This window comes from Ornithorhynchus anatinus, chromosome 2 (assembly GCF_004115215.2).
Source record: "Ornithorhynchus anatinus isolate Pmale09 chromosome 2, mOrnAna1.pri.v4, whole genome shotgun sequence".
NCBI lineage: Eukaryota > Metazoa > Chordata > Mammalia > Monotremata > Ornithorhynchidae > Ornithorhynchus > Ornithorhynchus anatinus.
In genome coordinates this window covers 69,068,379-69,093,197 of record NC_041729.1, presented here as the reverse complement: position 1 = coordinate 69,093,197, position 24,819 = coordinate 69,068,379, and the positions used below count along the sequence as shown (strand labels likewise).

The window sequence follows — 24,819 nt, the reverse complement described above, 5'->3', positions numbered from 1 at the left end:
TGTTGTTGTTTTAAAGATCTGTTCCTAGATATATGCCATATATTTATTTAATAACAGAAATATAATTTTATTTCCTTTCTTTAATAGCTTTTGAGATATGTTATATTGTGTTCCCAGTATTTAAGCACATCAAAGGATACGAAAGTCTCCACGAAGGGAAATTTGAAAAGATTTGAATTGCTTGGGTACTGTAAATAAAGGCAGCTGTCCTACCTCTGCTAGTTTAGCGGTAAATATTCCAGCAGTTTTGACCCAAGGCTGGATCCGTATCAATTTTCTTCAAATGCATAACTTACCAAAGCCACATCCACAGCTTTGGAAGAAATTATTTAAATAAAATCAACTTCAACAAATATAGAAGGCATTAATGGATTGTTTTCATGTAAATGTGGAATTCATTCCATTTATACATATTTATGTAATGCTTAGTATTAGAAAAAGATGAAAAATATCCCTGAGCTAAATAAGGACAGGTGCTTCAGTGTTGTTTGGCATTTTCAATGAAAGGATATTCATCAGAGGTTGTTTTTTTTTTGTGGATAAAGTAATCTCAGTCAAGTGTTGACCAGGAAGGCATAGAGAAAGAAAAGAGCAAAAGGGAAAATAAAAGTATGGAGAAGATGGAATAATTTAGAAAAGGGGCATGGCAACAAATAGAGAAGGCAGAGTTACAGAGGAGAGGAATAATAATGAAATAATCATTGAACTAGTAGGTTTAGTAATATCCAGTGCATATGGTAAGTGTTTAATAAATGCATTCTTTTGACTAATATATCAGTCGTTGGTATTTACTGAGCACTTACCCCATGAAGAGCACTGTACTAAGTGCTTGGGAGAGTACAGTAAAAAAGAGTTGATAGACACATACCCTGTCGATAAGGAGTTTAACTATGCAGGGTCAATTCTCTGCATAGAAGTACATTTAATGTAACTATATGATGTATAAGGTAGCTATAATGTAAGCTGTTTGATTATTGGAGTGCAAGTAACACTTCAAGAAGGCCATGTCTGTGTTTTACGGAGTTAATTCCATTGGCAGAACAGTTGCTAATTAATAGACGTGAGCCTGCATTTTCTTAGCTAGGATTATGTCATTATTAGCAAGAGGAAGATATTTGAGGCAATTTGGCATCCTAGGATGGAAATTAAATTCACTCAGGTAATGTGATTGAGATTCAAGTGCTTAGCACAGTGCTCTGCCCTCAATGAACACTCAATAAATATGATTGAGTGAGTGAGTGAGTGAGTGAGTGAGTGAGTGAGTGAGTGAGTGAGTGAGTGAGAGAAATGCCAAGAATTGCATCCTAAGCAGGTGGCCATACCCTTGAAGACAATGGCTTGAAGTTCAGTTGGCATCCAGAAAAAAAAATATATTTTCAGGATTTCCCTTTCGGGGAAAGCCAGCACGCTCAGTCCTTTTTCAGGTTCTGAGACTTGTTAATAGGGACAGCCTAGGATGCTAAGAAGTTTTAGCTCCACTCTGGCCTCCTTTCCCTCTGACGGTTCTTGAAAAGGATGCACTGGCTCACTGCCCCCCGTTTCCATGAAAATAATATGGACAACCTAAACATAAAAGACCTTATCAAAGTGTTAGGTTTTGGGTTAGGCATCTAATGATCAATAAGCAATTTGTCTTGCTGTTTAAACTGAAATAGTTCCTTGGTTTAATTTATTCTAGCAGCCTGCTAGATGGTTTGAAGCTAACATTGTGCCTCAGGTGTTAATAAAATGTCACTCTCTCCAATAGGCAAAAATATAATGTAAAAAAAAAACAAACCTGTAATGATCATTGCTAATCCCACCGTATGAAACACAAGAGAATACAACCCTTTCAAATGTAAATTTTAAAATGCCCTTTTGCCATATTTTCTTTTATTCTTCCAATTGCATGCAAAACCTTCGAGGTGTTTTTCAAAGGAATAAGCATGAAATTGAAGTATAAATAATGAAAAGAGGAAATGAATGTTAAAACGTAATACATCCTTCAAAATGCAAACAGGGTAATCAGTATAATAATTGCCTATGTTTTGAATGCTATGTTGTGTATGATTTATGGGACATTCGAGATTATGGGTGGGGTTAGGGAGAATAAGGTCAACCCAATACCCCAGTACAGAGGGTGCTAAATGGAGGAAAGGGAGGGGCAGATCGAAGTTTTCCGGAGACCAAGGATTTCTAAATTGGGGCAAAACAGCCCTGTGAGCAGATCTCCAAGGACTATAGGAAATCTGCTAAATCCCCATTCATTCAGTCATTCATAATTATTGAGCTCTTAATGTGTATAAAACACTGTACTAAGTGCTTGGGAGAGTACAATACAAAAATAGACAAATTCCCTGCCCTCAAAGAGCTTACAGTCTAGAGGGGGAGATAGACAATGTGACTAAATTAATAAACAAATAAACTACAGTTATATACACAAGTGCTGTGGGGCTGGGAAGGGGGATGAATAAAGGAAGCAAGTCAGGGCCGTGCAGAGGAGAGTGAGAGAAGGGGAAAGGAGGGTTTAGTTCCCAGTTGGCATTTATCCCCTGACATTGAATTCAGGAATTAAGATTTGTTAGAAACATTTGGCTCTTTTATAGCTTCCCTCTAAACTGTAACTTCATTGTGGGCAGGGGATGGATCTGCCAATCTGTTGGCATTGCCCCTTCAGCCCCGACAAGTTGTTCAACCTAGGATCTCAGACCTGTTGGAAAAATCCGGCTATTTTATAGCTCCCCTCTAGACTGTAGGCTCATTGTAGGCAAGGAACATGTCTATCAACTCTAGTACATTGTACTCTCCCAAGCATTTAATATAGTACTCTGCACACAGTAAGCACTCAATAAATAGGATTGATTGATTGATTATAGGGTCTATTGTTTTAACACTAAACAGCAAAGTTAATTTTAGGGCCATTTCCAACAAAGTGGAAAGCAACTCAAATAATATCATCAAACTTTACATGTGCATTTAGAAGAATCCATGAGTTGAGTTATTTTCTGGCTTGCTAGAAATCTCAAACAATGAATTTTCAGAGGTGAGTACCAAACCCTACATTGAATTTTTTTAAAAAAACAACCTCTTACCAGCAGTACAATTTTTCTTCCGATTTTTGAGGCTTAAATGTTCTTGTTGTACTTCACTATTAAGTAATAGCCACTTCTGGAATTCAGAAAAATCAGTTTGGATGCTAGAGTTGTTGCAGCGCTTTCATCCAGGACCTTTTGTTTTTGAAACACAAGTGCCTATATAGCAGGTACACTTCAAGTCTGGAGAATCAAAGAGGGGGCATGTCACTGGCATTGCCTCTTGCCTGAATGACTAACTTAAAAACTGAACAACAGACTTTTTTGTGATTCATTTTCTAGGAATTCACTTTTTAAATGCTTTGTATTAATGATCAGGGGTGGAGAAAACATCTACATCATATTGACAGTGATTTAGGTCAGGAAAATTCAGCCTCTTTGGAGGTTGCTTGAAATATGTTTATTATATGTGAATAGTAATAACTCTTATATTAGTTAAATGCTTACTGTGTTCCAAGCCTTGTAAGTGGTTAATGACTACTACAATTAAGTTATTCATCTAGTCTGTAAATAAGTTCCTTGTGTATTGTTCTCTCCCAAGCACTTAGTACAGTGCTTTGCACACTGTAAACACTCAGAAAATAGCACTGATTGATTCTCCCCTGCACAGTAATTCTTCTGGCAGGCCTAGTCTTTGTCATTTTTTTACATTCATTCATTCAGTGGTATTTTTATGAGATGTTCTTCCCCTTGACTCTATTTATTGCCATTGTTCTTGTCTGCCTGTCTCCCCCGATTAGACTGTAAGCCCGTCAAACGGCAGGGATTGTCTCTATCTGTTGCCAACTTGTGCATTCCAAGCACTTAGTACAGTGCTCTGCACATAGTAAGCGCTCAGTAAATACTATTGAATGAATGAATTAATGAATTTATTGAGTGCCTACTATGTGCAGAGCACTGTACTAAGTGCTTGGAATGTACAAGTTGGCAACAGATAGAGACAATCCCTGCCATTTGACGGGCTTACAGTCTAATCGGGGGAGACAGGCAGACAAGAACAATGGCAATAAATAAGGTCAAGGGGAAGAACATCTCATAAAAATACCACTGAATGAATGAATGTAAAAAAATGACAAAGACTAGGCCTGCCAGAAGAATTACTGTACAGAGTACAACAGAGTTGGCAGACACATTACATGAGTTTTTTGTGCTGCTATTAGTGTCAGCAGAACTGTTCAATTAAAACAGTTCTAGACAGTGAGCCCGTTGGGTAGAGATTGTCTTTATTTGTTGCCAAACTGTACTTTCCAAGTGCTTAATGCAGTGTTCTGCACACAGTAAGCGCTCAATAAATACGATTGAATGAATGAATGAAATCCAAGGATCTATATAGGGCCTTTCTTCCAAAGAACTCTTAAATGCTTTCATATATATTATATTGCCTAAGGCAAGATTTAAGTGACTTTCCTAAGGCTTCAAAGGGAATCAGTAAGAAGGTCAGTATTGACTAAAGTAAGCTGTTCAGCCTTTCTCTTTTTTTAAAAAAAGCATTTTCAAGCATTCCATCCCTCTAGTCTGTAAGCTTATTGTGGGCTGGGAACTTGTCTACCAACTCCTTTATCGGACTCCTCCTAGCGCTTAGTACAATGCTCTGCAAATAGTAAGCACTCAATAAATACCACTGAATGAATGTGTGTACCAACTCTGCAGCAGGTCAACTTGTTTTGAGTCATTCATTTATTTATTCATTCAATCATATTTATTGAGCGCTTACTGTGTGCAGAGCACTGTACTAAGCACTTGGAAAGTACAATTTGGCAATAGATAGAGACAATCCCTACCCAACAATGGGCTCGCAGTCTAGAAGGGGGAGACAGACAACAAAACAAAACAAGTAGACAGGCATCAATAGCATCAAAATAAATAAATAGAGTTATAGATATATATACACCATTAGTAAAATAAACGGAATACTAAATATGTATAAATATACACAAGTGCTGTGGGGCAGAGAAGGGGGTAGAGCAGAGAGAGGGAGTAGGGGTGATAGGGAGGGGAGGAGGAGTAGAGAAAAAGGGGGGCTCAGTCTGGGAAGGCCTCCTGGAGGAGGTGAGCTCTCAGTAGGGCTTTGAAGGGGGGAAGCGAGCTAGTTTGGTAGATGTGAGGAAGAAGGGCATTCGATGATGATGATGATGTTGGTATTTGTTAAGCACTTACTATGTGCCGAGCACTGTTCTAAGCGCTGGGGTAGACACAGGAGAATCAGGTTGTCCCACGTGGGGCTCACAGTCTTAATCCCCATTTTACAGATGAGGGAACTGAGGCACCGAGAAGTTAAGTGACTTGCCCAAAGTCACACAGCTGACAAGTGGCCGAGCTGGGATTCAAACCTATGACCTCTGACTTCAAAGCCCGCGCTCTTTCCACTGAGCCATGCTGATGGCAGAACAGGCAAGAACGAGGCACAGTGAGGTTAGCGGCAGAGAAGTGGAGTGTGCGGTCTGGGCTGTAGAAGGAGAGAAGGAAGATGAAGTAGGAGGGGGCAAGAGGATAGAAAGCTTTGAAGCCAATAGTGAGGAGTTTTTGCTTGCTACGAAGGTTGATAGTCAACCACTGGAGATTTCTGAGGAGGGGGGTGACATGCCCAGAATGTTTCTGTAGAAAGATAATCCGGGTAGAAGAGTGAAGTATAGACTCAAGCGGGGAGAAACAGGAGGTTGGGAGATCAGAAAGGATGCTGATGCAGTAATCCAGTGGGGATATAATGAGTGATTGTACCAACAAGGTAGCGGTTTGGATGGAGAGTAAAGGGCGGATCTTGGCGATGTTGTGAAGTGAGACTCACAGGTTTTGGTGACAGATTGGATATGTGGGGTGAATGAGAGAGTGGAGTCAAGGTTGTCACCAAGGTTGTGGGCTTGTGAGACGGGAAGGATGGTAGTGCCGGGAACAGTGATGGGAAAGTCAGGGAGAGGACAGGTTTGGGAGGGAAGATAAGGAGCTCAGTCTTACATATGTTCAGTTTTAGGTGACACACAGACATCCAGGTGGAGATGTCCTGAAGGCAGGAGGAGATATGAGGCTGGAGGGAGGGAGAGAGAACAGGGGAGGAGATGTATATTTGAGAATCATCTGCATAGAGATGATAGTTGAAGCCGTGGGAGCAAATGAGTTCCTGATTTATTACTAGGGACTCTTTCCCTACTTGCCTTGTCCCCCAGGATGGATTAACCCCTATGAGAAGACTCAAGGTCCATCTGTCTTGCAGGGGCCACTAGATGATCTGTGACATTATTATGCCATGCTACTTATGATGTCATCAGACCCATCTCCATGGCTATAACCTGATTTTCAGTCAGTCAGTCAATCGTATATATGGAGCACTTAGTGTGTGCTGAGTACTGAACTAAGCACTTAGGTGAGTACAGTATAACAACATAACAGACACACTCCCTGCCCAGAATGGGCTTACAGCCTAGAAAGGAGAAAGACATATAAATAAATAAAATTACAGGTATGGGTATAAGTGCTGTGGGGTTGGAAGGATGATGAATAAAGTGAGCAAGTCAAGGTGATGGAGAAGGGGAAAGGAGGGCTTAGTCCTGGGAAGACATCTTGGAGGAGATGTGCCTTCAATAAGGCTCTGCAGGTGGGGAGAGGGTGGGCATTTCAGGCCAGAGGCAGAATGTGGGCGAGAGTTCGGTGGCAAGGCAAATGAAATCAAGGTACATTGAGAAGGTTAGCATTACAAGAGCAAAGTGTGCAGGTTGGGTTTGTAATGGGAGAGTAGCAAGGTGAGGTAGGATGGGTTAAGGTGATTGAGTGCTTTAAGGAAAAGGGTTTTAATTTGTTGCCAAGGTAGATGGGCAACTACTGGAGATTCTTTAGGAAAGGGGAAACATGGCCTGAATGTTTTTCTAGAAAAATAATCCAGCAGCAGAGTGAAGTATGCACCAGAGTGGAGAGAAGCACAAGACAGGGAGGTCAGCTAGGACATACCCCCAAAATGCTCAAATATATTTCTAATGTGTTTGGGCTGTGAATGATATGCTAGATGGCAACAATTTTCATGACCCCACAGCTCTTTTTTAGGAAAAGTGAGCCACTTCAGAACAACTTGAGATTTAAACAATTAAGGAACCAGCATGGCCTAGTGGAAAGAGCACACACCTGGTAGTCAGAGGACCTAGGTTCTAATTCTGGGACTGTCGCTTGTCCACTATGTGACTTTGGGCAAGTCACTTCAGTTATCTGTGCCTCCATTTCCTCATCTGCAAAATAAGGGTTCAGTGCCTGTTCTCCCTCCTGCTTGGAACTGTGAGCCAATGTAGGACCTGATTATCTTGTTTCTGCTCCAGTGCTTAGAACAGTGTTTGGCACATAGTAAGCTCTTAACAAATACCATCATTATTATTAATTATAACAATACAGATAATTATGGTACTTGTTAAGTGCTTATTAGGTGCCAAGCACTGTTCTAAACTCTGGGGTAGATAGAAGTTAATTAGGTTGGACACAGTCCCTGTCCCACATGGAGCTCACAGTCTTAACCCCATTTTACAGATAAACTAATTGAGTCCCAGAGAAGTTAAGTGACTTGCCCAAGGTCACACAGCAGACATGTGGTGGAGCCGGGATTAGAACCCAGGTGCTTCTGACCCCCAGCCACATGCTTGTCATGTTATCATTCTTCTCATTATTGTTATTATCATTATTTTCAAGATTAAATGTTCATAGTCTCTAGAAAAAGTCTGATAAGCCAAATTCTAGAGTAGCAAGAACAGTCAGCAGATGGCACTTATCTAGAGTATGGGGTTAGCTAGCACTTTGGAGGGTAGAAGGTGAATTCAAAATGACTTTGATGAACATTTGGAGAAGTGCTCCTTATTTTAGAAGAATCAAATACAGCAGTACCTAAGGGAAGTTTATACAAGTGCTGGGATGGAGACGGGAGAAAGCTGCTGAAATGCTAAGTGGAGAATGAGCAAAAACCAGTAAATATAGTAGAAAAGGATCTCTGATCACAGTGAACTCCAGGCTGAGCATGAACCAGCTAGCTATTGTTCAGGAAATGATGTGAGGTGCATAAATAATAGCGGTAGTAGCACTAGTAACTGTACTGTACACAAAGCACTTTATACAAGAGCTGGAAAACAATAGGCAGGTAGAACTTAATTGGATTTTGAAACTTTCATCCAACTTCCTTGAAAACACTTTCTTTGTTACAACACTTATTTTGATATCTGTTTCCTTCCTTTGGCTTGTGGAAGAATGAATCTGAGAGACCTATTTGAGAGGTTTTCTTTTTCCTTTGTTGAAGGAACTTTGAGTACTGTTTTTGATATCCGACTTAGACATTATATACAGGCAGAGTATCTCCAGTTTTATCAGTTGTCTTCTGATTTTTCACCCACTAACTTGGAAGATTCTTGGCCTGGGCATTTCAAATGGCTCTCCACTTTCTAAAGGATTTTGCTTTTGAATTAATTATTTTTCTGGGTTTACTAGGAGTGCACCACAAAAAAGCAAAAATGACTACAGATGCACCCTGACATCTATTTCTCTAAAAATGAGTCGTTTCAGTAATGTAGACGTCATCAGATCGTCAGTATTAGACATGCAGTGACATTATCTCAGGTTTTGTGGCTGAATTGAGTAAGACATGATAATTATGGCATTTGTTCAGCATTTACTATGTGTCAAGCACTGTACTAAATAAACGTTCATCAGGTTGGACACAGTCTCTGTCCCACATGGGTCTCTCAGTCTGAGTAGGAGGGAGAACAGATATTGAATCCCCATTTTCCAGTTGAGGAAACTGAGGCACATAAAAGTTAAGAGTTTTGCCCGAGATCCCACAGCAGGCAGTGGCAGAGTAGGATTAGAACCCAGGTCTTAGGACTCTTAAGCCTGTGCTTTTTCCACTAGACCATGCTGATTCCCACTAGACCAGCTGAGCATCCACCTACTCCATGACTCACTTGAAGTGCATGTGATCCCAGTTTTAGCAGTCAATTGTCCTACCGGTGGAGATTGAAATTCCTCTTGTTGTGTAGGAAATGGGCCAGTATCATGGAGGATTCTCTATGCCCTTCTCCTGTTTTGTTTTTTTTAATGGTTTTTGTTAAGCGCTTACAATGTGTCAGGCATCATACTAAGCGCTAAGGAAGTTTCAAGACAATCAGATTGCACTTTTGCCATAGACTGGATCCTCAGCTGCCTGAACAAGGACTTTTCCTCATGGAACTTGGAGAGAGAGTGGAGATCAAGACCTGCAGGGCAGCAAGAGGAAGGAGAGAGAAGGTCTGGCTAGACCTTGGGTCACTCAGTGGAAAGAGCACAGACCTGAGGGTCAGAGGCCTGGGTTCTAATCCCACTTCTGCCACTTGGCTGCTGTGTGACCATGGGAAAGTCACTTAACTTCTCTGGACATCAGTTTCCTTATGCGTAAAAAGAATCTTAAATACCGGTTCTCCCTTCTACTTGGACTGTGAGCCCCATGTGGGACCTGGATTGTGTCCAACCTGATTATCTAGTATCTACTCCAGCACTTAGTACAGTGCTTAGCACATAGAAATCACTTAACAAATACCATAATTGTTATACCATATTATTATTATTATTATTTAGGGAAGCATTTGTCAGGGCTTGAGTAGGCCCCATTACGTTATAACTGTGCTTGCCTCATTGTAAGCACTTGACAAATATCATCATATATCTTAGAACAAGGCTTGACACATTGTAAGTGCTTAACAAATACCATCATGCCATCATTAAACATGCAACAAAATGCTGAATGGTGAAATTTGGGATGGAATCCAAATGACTATTTGAAGCCAAACATCAGGTAAGCCTGACTGTTGATGGTGGTTGAAATAATTAATATGTATATAGGCTATTGGGCTGAGTTTTTGCATGCTAAAGAAAAATATTAGTATTCTTTGGAAAAGGCACTATGTTTCAGGAGCATTTATATTGCCAAGTAAATGGCTTGATTTTTTTTTAAGCAGTCATGGCTGAAAACACAATAAACAGTAATAATAATAATTGTGGTATTTAAATGCTTACTGTGTGCCAAGTACCATACTAATCACTATGGAGCTTCATTTGCAGGCCCCTCCTCTGTCTCCCACCCTCTGACAGGGTGGGGGGTCCTTCAGTGGTTAGTTCTGGGTCCCCTTGTATTTTCCATCTGCACCCACCCCCCTGGAAAACTCATTTGATCTAATGGCTTCAACTACCACCTCTGCGTGGATGATTCCCAAATCTACATCTCTGGGACTCATCTTTCTCCTTCTCTGCAGTCTTGTGTTTCCTCCTGACTTCAGGAGAATTTCTCCCTGGATGGGTGCTGATACGTTAGACTTAACATGTCCAAAACAGGACTCCATCTTCCCACACAAGCCCGGTTGTCCCAATGTCTTTCCCATTACTGTAGACAATATCATCCCCCTCCCTGTCTCAAAAGCCCATAAGCTTGGCATTGTCCTCGATTCATTCCTCTCATTCAACTCACACATTCAATCTGTCACCAAATCCTGTCGATTCTACCTTCACAACATCACTAAAAATCCACCCTTTTCTCTTAGCATTAGCATTAGCATAGTAGCATTAACACTGCTACTATGCTGATTTAAACACTTATTCTATCCTGTCTTGACTACTGCATCTGTCTCCTTGCTGACCTCCCTGTCTTTCCTCACTCCAGTCCATATTTCACTCTGCTGCCCAGATCATTTTTCTAAATGACAGTCCATAATATTCAGTACACATCTTCCCGCTCCTCAAGAACCTCCAGTGATTGCCCATCCACCTCTGCATCAAAAAGAAATTCTTCACCATCGGCTTTAAAGCTCTCGATCAGCTCATGCCCTCCTACCTTATCTCACTGATCTCACTTGGCTTCTCCAGTGCCATCTTGCTCAGTGTGCCCTGTTCTTGTCTACCTCACCACTGACCCCTTTCCCACATCCTCCCTCTGGCCTGGAACTCCCTTCCTCTCATATATGTCACACCACCACTCTCCCCCAACTTCAGTGCTTTATTCAATCAATTAATCAATGGTATTAATGTTTGGCACATAGTAAGCGCTTAATGAATACCATAATTATCATTATTTATTGAGTGCTTACTATGTGCAGAGCACTATATTATTGCTTGAGAGAGTTCAACTGAATAGCAGACATATTCCCTACCCAAAAAGAGCTTATGGTCTTACAGTCTTATTAATCAGTGATATTTATGGAGTGCTTACTATGTGCAGAGGATCACATCTTCTCCAAGTGGCCTTCCCTGATTAAGCCCTCTCCCCCAACTCCCTCTCCCTTCTGCGTCATCTGTGCACTTGGATTTGAACCTTTTGGACATTTGTTTTCACTCTACCTTTAGCCCCACAGCAGTTATTTTTATATTTGAAAATTATTTCTTTATTATTAATCTGTCTCCCCCTCTAGATTGTAAGCTCACTGAGTACAGGAAGTGTGTCTGTCAATTCTGTTGCTTTGAACTCTACCAAGTGCTTAGTATAGTGCTCTGCAGACAGTAAGCACTTAATAAATACAACCTATTAATTGATCGATAGGTCCCAGATAATCATATTGGAAATGGCCCCTGTCCCACATGATGTTACAGCCTGGGGGGGAGAGAAAACAGCTATTTAATTCCCATTTTATAGATGAGGCAACTGAGGCCCAGAGAAGTTAAGGAGTTTACCCAAAGTCACATAGTAGGCAAGTGACAGAGTTGGGAGTAGAATCCAGATCCTCTGACTTCCAGGCCCAGCCCCTTTCCACTAGGCCACCCTGCTTCTTCCAGAAGTTCCAAAGTTGTTCTATTTTGCAAAATGTAAAGTAAAAATAGGGGCCAGATGAAAGGAGAAAAAGTAGAAGGGGATTTCAGTACTAGCCATACTGTGGTTGATGACATTCTATAGACTTCTCAATTTAAAAGAGTGCTAAGAGGTGACTGCTATGTAGCCCGCTCAGGAAATTGAATTATTGAACCCAGGGGAGAGAAGGTTCAAGGGAAACTTCTCCCAGGAAAGGAAATTGATTGATATGGGTGGTAGCAATAACAGAACAAGAGGGAACAAATGTAAACTACAAAAGATGTTAATTAGCCATCAAGAAGAATTTTCTTAGTATGAGTGCTGTGAGGCTAGAAACCATCCAAGTTAGGTAAGTATTTTAACATTAAAGTAAATCACCCTCTTCATGGAATGAGTACCCGAAATGCGTAGTAATTATAGTTATAGCAGAGTTCTATTTGTGGACTTGGGGTCACTTGAACACCTCTACAGTTCCTTTTCAGGTATATTATTCTTTGAAAATCAGAGGAACGTGACTGCCAAGAACAGACCTGTTCTGAGCAGATGGACCCTAAAATAGAAATGATTGGGCATATGTCCATATTCTCTGATTTGAAAAGCTAATGTGGACATGGCCCAATTCTTTGATTTGAAAAACTAATGTGGACGTGGCCCAATTATTTGGGTGTCTCCTCATGAATGGGTCTATATAAGTGTTAGTCATTCTCATTTTTACTAGGAATATATCTGGTTTTGTGTATTAGATTGTAGGCATTAATTTCTAACTACAGTCATGGTGAAATTTTAGGGATTATTATAGATCAGTGAATAAAGGCTGTATCCAGTTCATTTGGACTTTGTCGAACCTTGTTTCACTGTGGAATTGTTTAGCATATTCTCTTTCTTCTGTCCTTGCTGTTCAGAGAAGATTGAAGAATTTCTAAAAAAAAATCAGTATGAAGACATATTTTTATTTCAGAGATGAATCTATAGTGTTAAATTATAGTTTTTGTTGCTGAATATACTTGTCTTGTTTTTTGCTATCACGTTGTCTCTGACCCATAGAGACACCATGGACACATCTCTCCCAGAACGCCTCACCTCCAACTGCAATTGTTTTGGTAGTGTATCCGTAGAGTTTTCTTGGTAAAAATATGGAAGTGGTTTACCATTGCCTCTTTCCGGGCAGTAAGCTTCGCTCTCGACTCTCTCCCATGCCGCTGCTGCCCAGCACAGGTGAGTTTTCACTTGTAGCAGATTGCCTTCCCCTCACTAGCCACTGCCCAAGCTAGGAATGGAATGGGTATACCTCTGCTTGACTCTCCCTCTTATAGCCAGGACTGGTAGCATACTAGAAGCTCTCCAGCTGCAACCCTGAGAGGTGCTGAACATACTACAAAAATTAAATATTTTCCATTTGATGGAAACATGTAGGGATCAAACATTGTGTGCCTTTGTCTAGACTTATTTGAAATCTAGGTAATACTTTCATTCACAAGGAGGAGGGTGGAGGTTGTGATTCAGTTCATTCTCAATTATCTACATGTGTATTATATTGCAAGTGGAATATCCGCAGCAGATTTTTGGACTTTCCCCGCTCCCCGCTAGACTTGACCTAGCCTCTCTCCTGGTTAGGCAGATACAATTCACAACAAAGGTTTCCCTAGCTTCACTGACTTGGCCCACCTCTCAGCTGGAGCCCAAACCCCAAAGCATCTACCTTGTTCTGCATTATCAGTCACTTATACGATCCACAACATTTCTCCTTGTATTTTCTTTTAATTCCATTTATTAAGCACTTACTCTGTGCCAGGCACTGAACTAAGCACTGGGGTAGACACAAGGTAATTGAGTTGGACATTGTCCCAGTCCCACGTAGGGATCAAAGTCTTAATCCTCACTTTACAGATGAGGCAACTGCAGCACAGAGAAGTTAAGTGGCTTGCTCAAGGTCACACAGTAGGCAAGTGGCAGAGCCGGGATTAGAACCCTGGTTCTTCTGATTCCAATACCCGTGCTCTATCTACTAGGCCACACCGCATCTATTCTTAGCTTGAAAAATTGAGTGTTGGCTGTGCATTCACGTAATGTCAGGCCCTGGGCTCAATCTGCATTTGCCCTGGTTTGTAAAGGTTTACAAAGACACCAAGAGTATTCTTTAACCCCGTTAAGGGTGAGAAAGGCATGCAGGGTGACCATGTATTTCAGAACGATTCGAAATGTGGAGGAAAAGTGTAGCATGAGGGTGCTCTCTGATCAGCTGAATTTAGGTAGCCATACACAGGTGCACTGAAGAGACAGCTTTAAAGACACAAGTAAAACCTCCAGTTTGTTTCTTAGATTTGACAGTTAGGAGATCAAAGCAGAAGACAGATCAGTCAGTCAGCCAATCCCATTTAGTGCAGAGCACTGCACTAAACAGTTGAGACAGTACAATATAACAGACACATTCCCTGCTCACACTAAGTTTATAGTCTAAATAAAGTACAGATATAATATATTACAGATACAATAAATAAATTACAAATGCAAAAGCAGATCAAAGTGACAGGTAACCATCATAAATGAAGTCACTGCTTGAATCAGCAGCAGCAGTAAAATTTTGTCATCAACAGAGAGAAGCAGTGCCTTTCACACTGTAAATAACAAATAGAGAAGCAATGTTGTCTAGTGGATAAAGCACAGGCCTGGGAGTCAGAAGGACTGGGATTCTAATCCCGGCTTTATCACATGCTTGCTGGGGGAGGTTGGGCAAGCCATTTGACGTCTTTGTAACTCAGTTTCCTCAACTGTAAAATGGGGATTCGATGTCTGTTCTCCCTCCTACTTAGACTGTGAGTCCCATTTGGCACAGGGACTGTGTCCAACCTAATTATCATCTATCTAATGCAGTGCTTAGTACAGAAACTGGCACATAGCCAGCACTTAACAAATACCATTGAAAAAAACCAAAAAACCTCCTTGCCATTGGCAGTAAAGGCATTCCCAAATCTCTTGCCTTCCTACCTCACCTTCATAATCTCACATTTTAACCAGCCTGCACACTTTGCTCCTCTGCGAGTCTACTTGCTGTGCTTCAGTCTCAGCTCTCTTCCCGTCAACTCTTGCTCACGTGTAACCTCTGGTCTGGAATTCCCACTCCCTTCATATCTGACCCGCTACCACTCTCCCCATCTTCAAAACTGTACTAAAATCATATCTTCTCCAAAAAGCCTCCAGTCGATCAATCAATCATATTTATTGAGCACTTACTGTATACAGAGCACCATACAAACACTTGGGAGAGTAAAATACAAAAATATGAGTTGGTAAGCATGTTCCCTGCCTACAACAAGCAGAAGCAACGGGAGAAGCAGTGAGGTCTAGTGGAAAGAGCACGGGCTTGAGAGTCAGAGGACCTGGGTTCTAATCCAGGTCTGTCACTTGTCTGCTGTGTGACCATGGGCAAGTCATTTAATTTCTCTGTTCCTCAGTATATCTTCTATATAGCGCCAGTGATTATGTGAGATGCTTTGGTAAATAAAAGCACTTCATAGAAACACAGTTTTCAGAAGCAGCATGACGTAGTGGCTAGAGCTCAGGTCTGAGAGTCAGAAAGTCAAGGCTTCTAATCCTGGCTCCACCATTTGTGTGCTGTGTGACCTTGGGAAAGTCACTTCACTTCTCTGGGCCTCAGTTCCCTCATCTGTAAAATGGGGATTGGGTCTGTGAACCCCACATGGGACAGGAACTGTGTCCAGCTATATTTACTTGTAACCTGCCCCCCCCAGCGCTTAGTATAGTGTTTAGAACATAGTAAGCACTTAACAAATGCAATTACTATTATTAGTAGTAATAGTAATACAGTGCCTGCTACACAGGAAATGCTTAACAAATGCACCTTTAAAAAAAAGAAGAAACTGAGAGTCTAGAAGATGTAACTGGAACTATGTCAGGAATCTAGTCCACTCATCTATGTCCCTTTAGAGAAGGGTAGGCAAAATAGGCCCCCAAGCCAGTAGCCTCTTTCATTGTAGTACCTCAGTCACTTCGTTCCAGCCCCGGATACAGGGAGAAGACTTCCAAAACCAAGAGCATTTTGGTGGCCAGCTAAGAGTCCAGAAGGAGCTACTGCAGGCAGAAGTGGCTGCACTTTCAGAAGTACAAATTGTGTCCCATTCTTCACCTATAGGCTGATCCCCCAGTCATTTACAAAATGTAAGTGGCTCAGGGGACAAAATCAATGTAGACCCTGCTTTAGAAACACCTAGAGGCTGTCATTATTTTTTTTCTTATTTAAGTGGAGCTCAGTTACTCTTGGGGCAATATTTCTGTTTGTTTTTATGGTATCTGTTAAGCATTTACTATGTGCCAAGCACTGTTCTAAGATCTGGGATAGGTACAAGATTATCAGGCTGGGCACAGATTGGACACAGACCAAGTCCCACATGGGGCTCACAGTCTTAGTCCCCATTTTACAGATGAGGTAACTGAGGCACAGAGCAGTTAAGTGGCTTCTTACACACTGAAATCATGATTGCTGAAGTGAATGTCCTTATCATTATTAATATTATTATCACCCCCTAAATCAGAAAATAGAGAAGGTCTGGTCAGAGGAGTAAATGTGAAGAGAGGAGTTCAGGGAGTATTACTGCTGTCTCACTGTTGGGAGTAAACAGCAGCAGATAGGCCTTCTTGGATCATGGCAATTAAAGAAATGATTGGCCTCTGAACAGAGGAATATCTATATGCCTCTTTTACTCTAATGGAAAGAGCATAGACCTTTAAGAAGGACCTGAGTGCAGCGTGGCTCAGTGGAAAGAGCCCAGGCTTGGGAGTCAGAGGTCGTGGGTTCTAATCCCGGCCCCACCACTTATCTGCTGTGTGACTTTGGGTAAGTCACTTCACTTCTCTGCCTCAGTTACCTCATCTGTAAAATGGGGATGAAGACTGTAAGCCCCATGTGGGACAATCTGATAACCTTGTATCTACCTCAGCTCTTAGAACAGTGCTCGGCACATAGTAAGCACTTAACAAATACCATCATTATTATTACTATTATCCCCGCTCCACTACTCATCCGCCGTGTGACATTGGTCAAGTCACTTAACTTCTCTTTCCACTGAGCCAGAAGCGTGGCTCAGTGGAAAGAGCCCAGGCTTGGGAGTCAGAGGTCATGGGTTTGTATCCCGGCTCTGCCATTTGTCAGCTGTGTGACTATGAGCAAGTCACTTAACTTCTCTGTGCCGCAGTTACCTCATCTGTAAAATGGGCATTAAGATTGTGAGCCTCACGTGGGACAACCTGATGACCCTGTATCTACCCCAGCGCTTAGAACAGTGCTCTGCACACAGTAAGTGCTTAACAAATACCAACATTGTTGTTCTCTGTGCCTCCATTATATCATCTGTAAAATGGGGATTAAATCTTCCTCCCTCCAATTTAGACTGTGAGACAAGGACTTTGTTCAACTTGACTCTGTTGTATCTATTCCAGTGCTCAGTACAGTGCCTAGCATATAGTAAGCATGCAGTACAGTGCCTTGCATGAAGTAAGCACGTACTAAGTAACAAGTATTCTCCCTTATATTGTGCTCTCCCAAGCACTTTTACAGTGCTCTGCATACACTAAGTGCTCAAGAAGTATGATTGATTGATTAGCAAATAACATTTCAAAAATAACAGGACACCAAGAAATAGCTACAGAAAGTGTGATAGGCTCCACAAATGGCAACAGTGTAAATTTGTTATGACTCAGTCAAACCGTAGGATGGGTTGTCAGTCAGGTGACACTCCATTCAGCCAAATTTACACCCAGGAGTAGATTACCCAATGGAAGATTTCCCAATGGGTCCCACAGGCCCTAACCTAAAATACAAATTTGGGGGAGTTGGTCAGACATGACATCCCCTCCAGGAGGGGATTAATCTCTCTTTTTTTAATGGTATTTGTTAAGCATTTACTATGTGCCAGGCACTGGACTAAATACTGGGGTAGAGAGAGGTTAATAATAATGTTGGTTAATCAGGTTTGGACCCAATCCATGTCCCACATGGGGCTCACAGTCTTAACCCCCATTTTCCAGTTTAGGTAACTGAGGCACAGAGAAGTGAAGGGACTTGTCCAAGGTCACACAGCAGACAAGTAGAGGAGTTGGAATTAGAGTCCGGGCCCTTCCGACTCCCGGGCCTGTGCTTTAACCACTAGGTCAGGGTGGCTCAATGGAAAGAGCCCGGGCTTGGGAGTCAGAGGTCATGGGTTTGAATCCCGGCTCTGCCGCTTGCCATCTGTGTGACTTTGGGCAAGTCTCTTAACTTCTCTGTGCCTCAGTTACCTCATATGTAAAATGGGGATTAAAACTGTGAGCCCCACGTGGGACAACCTCATCACCTTGTATCCTCCAGTGCTTAGAACAGTGCTTTGCACATAATAAGCACTTAACAAATACCACCATTTATTTTCTTTTTTTATTTTTTAGGTCACGCTTCTTCTAATGTCTCATCTCCCCATCCTGCTTCCCATACCTAATACCACTTCAGGACTTCTGCACTTGGGTACTCACCCACACCCCACAGCCCTTTTTATTCTGTTATTTCCTCCCATCTGTAGTTGATTTTCATGTCAACTCCGCTATTAAACCATAAACTTCTCGAGGGCAGGAATCACATTTACTCATTCTCTTGTTCTCTCCCAAGCTCTTAATACAGTGTTTTCTGCCCATAATACTCATTAAGCTCATTGTTGGCAGGAATGTGCCAGCCAACCTTTGTTGTAGTGTATTCTCCCAAGGGCTCAGTACAGTGTTCTGTACACAGTAAGTGCTCAGTAAATACAAATGCTCGATTGATTCAATAAATACTACTGATTGAGTGATACTGGGAACAAATTTTCAAACTGAAATTTTTTATATGAGTGATATAACGTACTCAACCGTGATTTTCTAAGTTGCCATTTATGCCCCGCAAACTGTCATAATACACTGAAACAAAAAGAGTCTGTTGGGCACAATTTTGTAGGATTCCTTGTAGGACTGTGGAGGTGCAGAAGGGTGCTCACCTCAGAAAGAGTGGTTATTTTTGAAACAGTGCAATTTTTTTTAATATCGTGGGACAGTACTTAGCTCAGTACCTATGAGAGGCTCATTGGCATATTTATCCCTGCCTACATCCAAAGATAGGATCTCACTATTGGCAGAAACACACCATGAGAATATTCAGATCTCTATATAAGGCAGAACTGTAATCGAGGAACTGGAGGGGAAATAGAAAATTGGTTCTTCCAGCACCTGTTGCCTAGGAACTACATTTCTCAGAACCCAGAGGCTTATATTTCACAGAATTCCCCAGGAATGAGAGCTAATCAGCTGACTGGGCAGAACCTTTAAATCTGAAGAGGGAATTCTTTTTTTTAAGGCATTTGTGTGTGCCAGTCACTGGACTAAGCACTAGGGTAAGATATAGGCTAATTGGGGTGGACACAGTCCCTGTCCTACATGGGGCTCACAATCTTCATCCTCATTTTACAGATGAGATAATTAAAGTACAGAGAAGTTAAGTGACTTGTTCAAGGTCACAAAGCAGACAAGTGACAGAGTTGGGATTAAAGCTCAGGGCCTTCTGACTGCCAAGCTGGAGCTCTATCCATTCTCACTCGTATGTACTCTCTTCCTGCCTGCCAGAACACATTCTGGTATCCTCACCGAAAGTCGAGGCAGAAGAGTACCTATACTCAGAACTTTGCGTATGTATCAATCAATGGTATTTATTGAATGCCTACTCCATACAGAGCCCTGTGGGGATCACTTGGAAAAGTAACTGTGAGCCCATTATTGGACAGGGATTGTCTCTATCTATTGCCATATTGTACATTCCAAATGCTTAGTGCAGTGCTCTGCACATAGTAAGTGTTCAATGAATACGATTGAATAAATACAATACAATAAAGTTAGTAGACACTATTCTCACCCACAAGAAACAGTCTTCCAGGGGAAGCAGACATTAAAATAATCAGATTTTCCTTATCTGTAGTTAGTGGGGATATGGGATTTTAGGACTTAGAAAGGCCTCTTGAAAGAATTGTGATTTTAAAGGTGTTTGTGTATATATCAAAGCCTATATAATTAATTAGTGGTTTGTAGGCATTCAGTTCTAGTTTAGCTTTCTTCTACTTCTCTCCTATTTCATCCAACTAAATTTCTGTGATTTGGGAGCATTGGGAAACATTTGAGGATACCATGATTTTTTTTCTCAAGTTCTCAAGTTCTTCCTCAATTTTCCTGGTAGATCATTGGACACTGAATACCAATTAAAGGAAAATTGCAGTCTTGGGCTTTGGACTCTTGACCCAAGACATTTGAAAGAGTCTGGGATCGAACAGTCATCATTATTAGCATCCCCTTAAACAATGAAGAACACATTTATTAGAGGAGCGGAAGTGTGTGGGCTGGATTATAGTGGGAGAAGAGCAGGGCTAGGTGGGCAGGACGCGAGCTGATTCAGTGGCTTAAAACCAATGGTAAGGAATTTCCTCAAGTTATATTAAAAGTGGATAATAGAATATCAACTACATTATATTAATTCATTCATTCAATAGTATTTACTGGGCACTTACTATGTGCACAGCACTGTACTAAGCACTTGGAATGTACAATTCGGCAACGATTCCTGCCCAGTAACAGGCTCACAGTCTAAACGGGGGAGACAGACAGCAAAGCAAAACAGAACAGAACTACATTATATCAACATCATAACATTATATCAAAACCATGCATGAACTCATCTGTATATTAATGTCTGTCTCCCCCTCTAGACTGCAGGCTCATTGTGGACAGGTAATGTATCTGTCTTATTGTTATATTGTACTCTCCCAAGCACTTATACAGTGTTCTGAACATAGTAAGTGCTCAATAAATATGGTTGACTGACTCTAGACTTTAAGCTCATTATGGGCAGGGAACATGTCTCCTAATTCTGTTGTATCGTACTCTCCCGAGTGCTTAGTACTGTGATCTACACATAGTAAGTGTTCAAAAATTATGATTTATTGATTGATCACCTTAGACAATGAGGAACTGATCTATGTACCCAGACACAACAACTGGGAGAACACTAACTAGGAACCTGGAAGCAGCATCTTAAAAAAAAAAAGGCATGCAAAACACCTGAGAGAGCAGTAGCTTGATAAGGCAAGGTCAGAGGATCACACTCTCCTCTCACCTTCTGGGTAATTTGGAGTATTCTGGGGAGGGATTTATCTCTTGGCCAGTCGGGAAGAGTTTCACTCACAAGTTCTACTGAGGGCAGAGTGAAGGAAACTGAGAGAGTTGAGGTTGGCTTTTGCTGCTTGAGGTGCATTGTCATCTTTGCTCCAGTCCGAAGGATCTTCCCAGGGTAATGTAGTGCTCTCTACCCAAACTATACCAGAGGGGAGAAGAACTCCAGGATGTTATAACCTAATGGTTATCTCAATTTTGGGGCGGCAGTATTTTAGTCAATGTTGTTTCCTAGTCCTGCCCCTTGCAAAGCTCTCAAAGGGTGCCTGACTTGTTAATCAAGTAGCATAGCTCAGTGGGAAAAGCATGGGCTTGGGAGTCAGAAAACATGGATTTTAATCCCAGCTCTACCACTTGTCTGCTGTGTGACCTTGGGCAAGTCACTTAAATTCTCTTAATTACCTCATCTCTAGTGAAGCAGTGTGGCTCAATGGAAAAAGCCTGGGCTTGGGAGTCAGAGGTCATGGGTTTGAATTCCGGCTCTGCCACTTGGCAGCTGTGTGACTGTGGGCAAGTCACTTAACATCTCTGTGTCTCAATTACCTCATCTGTAAAATGGGGATTAAGACTGTGACCCTCACGTGGGACAACCTGATTACCCTGTATCTACCCCAGCACTTAGAACAGTGCTCTGCACATAGTAAGTGCTTAACAAATACCAACATTATTATTAACATTGTTAAAATGGGGATTAAAAGTGTCAGCCCCACGTGGGACAACCTGATTACTCTGTATCTACCCCAGTGTTTAGAACAGTGCTTGGCACATAGTAAGCACTTAACAAATACCATTATTATTATTAATAATCATTTGTATTTATCATTTACTGTGTGCAGACCACTGTACTCAGTGCTTGGGAGAGTACACTATGACAAAGTTGGTAGACATGTTCACTGCCCCGAACAAGCTTACAGCCTAGAGGACTGTAATCAGATCAGCAGCTGAAAAATATCCACTTGACTTTAGTATTTTCTGTTGTGGTCTTTTCCCATTAATGTTACAAGTCACATCTTGACTTTGATCTTATCTAGTTTGAGTGTTGGCTTCTGTTATGGCCACTGGGGTCTGTCTAGAACTATGAGAAGCAGTTTGATAATATACAGCAAACCAGCCTCAATTTTTATCCAGTGAAGGGGAGAAAAAAACTGCATTGATATCTAATACTTAGCCCATGCTTGCTATAAAAATAAATCCCAATGATCAAATAGCTTGGCTTTCTTCTTCTTGGGATAAAGTTTAAAGGATAACTTTTGCTAACTTGTGTTGTAAACCAAATAAGCTTTTGTTCACCAATTTTTAGGGACTCTTTATCCAGTTTTCACAATCATCACAATACCCCTGAAGAAATTAGAATAAGCACTTCATCCTGTTTCAGGATGGAGAAACAGGGGCCCAGGGAAGCCAACAGACCTGAACAGTTAGTCACTAAAGGGGAAGTTTCCAATAGTACGGTGTAGAAAGTTAAATGGATGACTGTAGACTGTAAGCTAACTGTGGCTAGGAAGCATGTCTACCAGCTCTATTATAGTGTGATTATTATAGTGTACTCTCCCAAGCACTTAGTACAATGCTCTTTAAACAGTAAGTGCTCATATATGATTGATGACTGACTCAGCTCTTGTCTATGGCCCAGGAGATATGGGTTTGGACTAATCTTGCTTGGTATTGACCCTTGTGGAGTGTTTATTGTTCACTCGCTTCAGCACCAGTCTCAGGTGAGCTAGGCAAAGGCTAACCCTTTTTTAATAGTATTGATTAAGCACATACTTTGTATCAAGCAGTGCTTTAAGCCTTGGGATAGATATAAGCTAATCAGAGCAGCTACAGCCTAAAGAGGAAGAACAGGCATTGAATCCCCATCTTGCAGTTGAGTAAACTAAGGCACAGATAATTTGGGATCTGTCCAAGGTCACAAAGCAGGCAAGGGGTGGAGCTGGAATTACATTCCGCGTCCTCCAGCTCCCAAGCCAAGGAAGGGAGGGCTTAATCAGGGAAAGCCTCTCAGAGGAGATGTGCCTTTAATAAGGCTTTGAATGTGGGGGTGGAGGGGAAACCTCCTCTGGAACAACATTTAACAGGCCTGACCTGTAGCTGATTTGAAACTGACATTCCCCTTTAAAAAACCAACTGTTTCACCCAGTTTCCCCAACCTGATTAGTTCTTCCTCCAGTAAAGCTTTTAGTAACAATCAAGATTTACCATTCTTGCTTTTCTCCTACCTACACCCATGTCTTCCAAAACCTTATAGCTTATTGACCATCAAGATTTTCTGAGTGGATAGGCCCTTTGGCCATGGGGCAGAAAAACCCTTTCAATAGGGCACCTATTGTACATGATGTGTAGCAGTGAGGTGAAGGCCTGCATCTGCCTGTTCCAGGCAGGTCTTCACTGGGGAGCCCAAGGCATCCAGGCTAATCTCTGGTGATTCTGGGAGGCTAGTTTATCTTGGATGTCTCAGAAGGTCTGTTCTACTCAAGATTACCTGTGTAGTCTCCTTTGTGGTGGAGAAGACTACCTAAACTGCACTAGATATCTCTGGGGATAATCTGACCAGGAGTGCTTCTAATGAAGACTGATCCTCTTCCCGCTCTGTGCCATGGTAGTGAGTGCTTCTGATGCCTGAAAGGGGTTCTCAGGTGAGCACCTGAATTACTGACTAATTAAAAGCATGTGGAAGACAAGCAGTGGGAAGCTCTTGGCAAATACCCACATGCCTTTGCAAGAAATTGGCTGTGTTTGTTGTTCAAGGAATTTGAAAATTACTAGAACCTGATACTAAATGTGAAGAATAATGAATAATGGGAAGATGGGAAATGTTTGCACAAGTTCATTCATTCAATAGTATTTATTGAGCGCTTACTATGTGCAGAGCACTGTACTAAGCGCTTGGGATGAACAAGTCGGCAACAGATAGAGACAGTCCCTGCCGTTTGACGGGCTTACAGTCTAATCGGGGGAGACGGACAGACAAGAACAATGGCACTAAACAGCGTCAAGGGGAAGAACATCTCGTAAAAACAATGGCAACTAAATAGAATCAAGGCGATGTACAATTCATTAACAAAATAAATAGGGTAACGAAAATATATACAGTTGAGCGGACGGGTACAGTGCTGTGGGGATGGGAAGGGAGAGGTGGAGGAGCAGAGGGAAAAGGGGAAAATGAGGCTTTAGCTGCGGAGAGGTAAAGGGGGGATGGCAAAGGGAGTAGAGGGGGAAGAGGAGCTCAGTCTGGGAAGGCCTCTTGGAGGAGGTGATTTTTAAGTAAGGTTTTGAAGAGGGAAAGAGAATCAGTTTGGCGGAGGTGAGGAGGGAGGGCGTTCCAGGACCGCGGGAGGACGTGACCCAGGGGTCGACGGCGGGATAGGCGAGACCGAGGGACGGCGAGGAGGTGGGCGGCAGAGGAGCGGAGCGTGCGGGGTGGGCGGTAGAAAGAGAGAAGGGAGGAGAGGTAGGAAGGGGCAAGGTGATGGAGAGCCTTGAAGCCTACATTACATTACATTACATTACATTACATTACAAGTGTAATGTAGGCAGCTCGACTATATTCTGTTTTCTTCAGGGGTGTGTGGGGATCAGGGATTAGGGTTTCTTTTGGTTTAATCCACAAACATGGGGCACAGTGAATCAGTGGGGTCTGGGAGGATGCATCGCCGGCCTGTTAAACTATTGTACAGCAAAGAGATTTGCAAAGTTTTGTGAACTGCAGGCTGTGATAGACAAAGGCAACTGCTTCTGAGGAAGGTTCTAGAG

At 41.9% G+C, this 24,819-nt stretch overlaps 1 protein-coding gene and 1 non-coding gene across 4 annotated transcripts in view; one reads left to right on the top strand and one right to left on the bottom strand.

The window, feature by feature from the left end:
- The window catches only part of RGS17 (regulator of G protein signaling 17), a 145,604-nt gene that overhangs the window by 10,990 nt on the left and 109,795 nt on the right, over positions 1–24,819 (top strand). Inside the window, exon 1 of one of the 3 annotated variants that reach the window (XM_029058522.2) lies at positions 21,041–21,184. The exons of 1 other annotated variant lie outside the window; for it this stretch is intronic. The gene's annotated coding sequence lies outside the window, so the exon portion shown is untranslated. Of the gene's footprint in view, positions 1–21,040; positions 21,185–24,819 lie in introns of those variants that run through there. One more of the 3 variants, XM_029058520.1, reaches the window with a different exon arrangement.
- LOC114809835 lies at positions 13,064–13,201 on the bottom strand. Its single transcript, XR_003757609.1, has one exon. It is a non-coding gene; the product is annotated as a small nucleolar RNA SNORA7 (small nucleolar RNA).